Here is a 5,344-nt window from a genome sequence, read left to right on the forward strand (position 1 = left end):
GTTACATTAAATATCTCTGTGTAAGCTACCAAGTATGTTGTATATCGTCAGCACTGTAATCAAGAATTAGATTCACTGGTACAATATGTTGCGCAAGTATTGTAAAATTAAATACAATACATGGTTAAGCTTATCTAAATACCTTCGTAAAGTTGTCTGTTTCCGTAGTTGGTACTTCGTACACCCAGCCGTAACCATCACGATCCTTTTGTTTGCAAACTGGCGGTCTTTTATTGGCGCTACAATGCCATCCCCTCTGTACGAGTAATCACCGTGGTGATGGATTTTGAGGTTTCCAATCGAAACTCTTGTTGTGGTCATTTTATTCCATGGTATGCTATGCCCATGTCAATGATATATCCATCCAACTAGCTCTTAGAAACGCGATACGAGAAGATTAACGACGGGAGAAAGCAAAAAACACATTTTAAGCCATAGACCTAAGGTATGAGCGACGAGAACGACAATATAGTTTATAGGGCGCTATAACAAGCTTGTCCGAGTTGCCATAGGCATAGTTTGACCAGTTGCAAGAACACGGCCTCATCAACTAGGAACCGCAACGGTTAAATGTGAGTCGTTGCAGGCTAAAAGGGTGAGCCTGGAGAACTGACCGTGCCGTAGTTACTTCCAAAGCATGCAAAGTTCGCTAGCTTTTTGCGGATTCTGTGACAAGAGATAGCTCAACCAGCGGCCACATTTTGCGTTTCGGCTTTCCATTCCACCATGTTTTCGAGATGGGCATGCTTGCACTAGCTTTACCGGGATAGAAAGTTAGCATCGGGAGGGAAGCAGGGCAAGATGTCTGTCATGTTTGAGCAGCACCTAAATGGCCGTGCAACCGGAAAAAAATCTCCACCGTCCCAAGAATGATTTAAGCTGCGGTTGAGCGTTCTAAGAGCTGCTGGCTCATCGGTCTCTGCATGAGATTCGATTTGCTTCTTATACATGCGTCCTGGACACAGCACTATGTGTAGGGAGCGTGTTGCTGGGTGGACGACGCTTGCTTCATGCGCGATGTAATTTTTGCTCTCTTAATGATGATTTTTTTTGTGTTACCTTACATTATGCGGCTAGGCTAAGACGCAACCATCAACAACAAAAGCATCGGAAGGTACGAGAGCGACTGGGCAAGTGAAACGAGATAAATAGCGTGCACAAGTCCGTCTCTAGGAATATTCTGTTCCGATGCGATGAAAATCACCACTTCCCTTCATTCTCGCATCGGGAGTTTTGGCGTTCATCAAATAGAGAACGTCGGTCGCGGGGAGTTGAGCCAAGTCATATGCTGGGGCATGGTAAGAACGAATGGAATTAAGGTGTGGTGAGCGATGAAACTAATCATTTGAATCAAATCACATTCGTTCTAACACCATAGCCGTTCTAACCGATCTAACTAATGTTCCAACAGACTTAAGCTTACGATTGAAGCAGGCTGAAGGGTCAAATAGAGAAAAGTGCCTATAAGGAGTTAAAGATGCTGTTAGTAAATTTGTTCTACAATATCTGTTCTGCAGTTTTGTTTGGTGATAGTTAAACAAAAACTAAAACATTACTTTCAATATAACTAAAGCAATATTCAAGTTCAAACTACACTCATAACATATCCACCCTTTTTAATTTCATCGAGAGCTTTGAAACGGCGTCCAGAACTTGATACCGCTGTCTTTAGAAAGTCGATCGAAAAATCCAGTCGCACTAGATACCTCAGACAAAGATGAAAGAGGAAAGAACTTATACTCTTTTTTTATTTTTTCAGCTCAGCATTCGCTTAAGTCACATGGTGCTGGTCAGCCTGTCACTAGTCGCACACGAGCTACATTCGAGAGGCATTTCACTCGCCATTCCAGCACACTGCTGCGTATATGCTTTCGTGCTGTGTCAGTGAAAGAGAATGGTTCTGAAAACGAACTCCATAAAACTTTCCTGACGCAAGAATGGATGCTGCTGTTGATGATGCCGGCTGTGGATATTATGGTATAGCAGGAACAAGCAAAAGGTGAGTTTTTACTTTCCATTCTATTTCCATTCCTGTTTTACGTTCATTTTTTTATTTTTTCGTTGAGCTGTGCTACTTCACCTCTGCTTACCTTTCTCTTCTCGCATGCATCATCTGCTTTCCTGTCTAATACTCGATTAAAATCGTTTGGAAAAGGAATAAAGGAAGCGTACGAAAGTGTGGAAGGCAAAACGGTTGTCGGGAAAAAGAAGAACTTCCAAATTGATGCAGGCAGCTAAAGAACCAAATTAAGAACCCAGACACGACTGATTTGAGCAAGATTCGAGAAGAATGAAAAACAAAAACCTGCACACGTTTGTGACCGAGAATCGTAGCAAGAAGATAGACAGAGATGCGCAACGGCAACAGAAAACGCGAATATCGTATAATTTCCTTTCGTTTGGAATTATTGCTGGACCATCATCAAACGCACTGCACAAAACATGGGCAGATTCCGCATACGTGTAGCAAACGTGTGGAGTGTTTTGGCTTCGTCTTGAGCGTATCGTATCGGTTTTATTCTTTCTTGCTCGATTATGATCATTAGTGTTTTGTATGAGAAGCTAATTTTCATAAGTTAGCGAAAGGTGTTTTATTGAGGTTTGTTTCGAGATTTGCGGTTGCCTCGAGATGAAAAAAACTAAAATTTTACTTTTAGGTAATTTTGCACCACCAATATTCTGAATGAACAAAAAACAGCTGAAACTTATTGTTTATGTATTTAAAAAAAGATGTTTTATTTTTGAAAGGAAGATGTTCTTTTTACTCATGGTTAATAATAATGACACTGTTTTTTTTTATAGAGACTTTGAGTTATTTTATTAGTTTTGATAATAATCTTTTAGTATGCTCAGTGTTACTCTCCTACAAGATCGTGACAAATCTCTTCTAAATCATCCTATCATTCAAATAGCCTATGAATTAGAAAAGTGCTGATAATAAGTCATTCCTACCGCATCAGCACCTTTATATCAAGTTAATACCAAGTCAAATAAGCAGCACTATAATGAAAAAACAAGTGAATGCGTGACGTTTGAAAATAGATTATTATTCAGGAAAACAAAACAAATTTGTGTTCGTCAACAATAAATTCTTACTTGATGTAACAACCACATCGCGGAACGCGGAATCTTTTTGATTTATTTGCTACATTATAGTCAAATCCTGCGCCTGGGACATCAGTCGATTAGAGATTTGAACCTAAACCATGCTAGTTGATTATTCGTGCATTCAACTGAAGTACAACATGTATTATAATATATTTTGGTGGTTCATGTATAGACATTCGTATAAATATAGGGGAGGCAACGACGAAGTGCAGTAGCTTGAAAGAGTGTAACTTTGCTTGACGATGTTGAACGGCTTTGTCACTTTTACTTATGCTAAATGTTTCGTCGCATGATGCCTGTTTCTTGCTGGGCGTTCGAGAGGTCCTTGTAAGTACAAGGAAAGAGAAGGAAGATTCCCGTGAGAAACGGCACACGATAAAAAAAGGGACCAGGAACATTGTGCTTCAGCAGAACAGCTGTTCTACAGCTGAATGAGGCTCTGGAAAAACTTGTTTCTTTCCAGTCAGGATCCTATATCGTTTTTGCTACCGATGTGGGACAAGTTTTTGGAGTGTTGGTGAAACGATTTCTCGTACCAGCTCATTAGAAAAGAAACCTTCCATTCCCGCTGCTTGTAGGGACTGCTGGCGGCCAAGTCTTGACGATAGGCTCCGGATGTCGATAAAGCTACCAGCCAAACCATACCATCCATACCAAACTTCAGACAGGATTGAAACCCGAAACGAAATCCTTGGCACTATGAGGATTCGAGAGGAGTAAAAAAAAAAACGGACTAAAGTAGCAACACAAAAAAGGAAGAACCTTTTAAGCTTCGTTTTCTTGTGCGCTAACAATATTGACATTGTTTGAAATCAGAAACGAAAATTATGTAAAATAAATTATAAAAAATGAGCAATACGAGCAGGCCTAAGGTATAGAGGTAAAATAATTAATTCCGTTAATTCCCACAAAAAATATATAATAAACACTTTATAAAACATTGTTTGTATTTTAGCTTCAGGAAAATAACAGTGATTCAAAACCAGGAATAGACTGGTACAAGTAAAGTATTGGAACTATGAAAAGACAAAAAAGAAGAAAGCGTAGCAACCTAATGTAAATAAAATATAAATCATACCTTTGCTCCGATCAGTAGAACAAGGACGAGCAGCGGCGGGCGTGTTTAGAAGAAAAGATCGCCTGTTAACACGTTTTTGCTTGGTTGTGTGAGTGCAATATTACACTATACTATGTTGTTGATTGTCCCGATATTCCTCAATGCTTAATTTGTCGCAGCAAGCAAGTGCCGCAAGAAAGGGCCGCATGCTGCAGCAAAACATCGGCAACGTTGCGTCTGGAAATAGAAAGGATCTCTTTTCCCTGGCCCTGCACACAAGCACGAATGCCCGGTCGAACGAAGCGGGCCCACAAAAGGAAGTGATGAAAATTACAGCCAATGCATCGGTGGTCTCTTGGGTACGCTATCGGAGAGAGTAAGTTATAGTGCGTAGCAGACAGAGGGAAAGAGAGAAAGAACCAGGAAGGGAGAGAGAGAGAGAGAGCGAGCGAGTTCGAAACATAGGGAGAGCGAGAAAGCAAGCCAGCGATGCATTGATGCCAATGCAGCTCGCAATCGGGCACATGTGCGTCCCATGTTTGAATGGAGCAACAAACAAAACAAGGACTGTTCGTGAGTGCACTACAAATGGATGATAATATTGCGAGAATCATCGCAAACGAGCGTGGGTCTCGCTCGCCTTTAATTGATCGAGTTCTAGATGCACTGTTCCGCTTGTCCCGAGAGTGTGAGTGATTTCGTTCGCCAACGAAGAGCTGGAATACACCGTTGCACATGCAGCTTAAAAGAATATTGCTTTTCGAATGCATCTTTTGCTGGTCGCTTATTGTTGCCAGTGCTGTGGTAGACACGAATGAACCGACGATGCGATATTTGTGCAAAGGAAAACGAGAACGAATGTGATTATGTTCTGCCAATGTCCATGTTTGCTTTGACGTTTCTTCATACTGGATGCAGGAAATGGCAAACCAACGTGGCAACGTGGTCTGGTAACTCTGCACACATACAGAGATGTACACAGTACACATGATCACACATACATTGCCAACACTACATTCTACTCCTGTTTAAGTCTTTGGGTAAGCAATGTCGAACCATCAACATAACACCCAACAGCTTCACCAGTATCCTGAGCATAATCCAATAAAATGCATCCTTGCCAAGGGTAAAGTCGACCCTATGTGTATATGTGCTACACATACGGTCTCAGATAACAAA

General features: G+C 41.0%; 1 long non-coding RNA gene across 3 annotated transcripts; it reads left to right on the forward strand.

The window, feature by feature from the left end:
• Positions 1-403: 403 nt before the first annotated feature.
• LOC121595471 lies at positions 404-2,705 on the forward strand. 3 transcript variants are annotated; one of them, XR_006005172.1, is made up of 3 exons: positions 404-445; positions 1,760-1,999; positions 2,156-2,705. It is a non-coding gene; the product is annotated as an uncharacterized LOC121595471 (long non-coding RNA). The 3 variants fall into 3 exon arrangements; XR_006005173.1 differs by lacking the exon at positions 404-445 and adding an exon at positions 1,212-1,298; XR_006005174.1 differs by lacking the exon at positions 404-445 and adding an exon at positions 1,397-1,482.
• The last annotated feature ends 2,639 nt before the right edge of the window (positions 2,706-5,344 follow it).

This window comes from Anopheles merus, chromosome 3R (assembly GCF_017562075.2).
Source record: "Anopheles merus strain MAF chromosome 3R, AmerM5.1, whole genome shotgun sequence".
Taxonomy (NCBI): domain Eukaryota; kingdom Metazoa; phylum Arthropoda; class Insecta; order Diptera; family Culicidae; genus Anopheles; species Anopheles merus.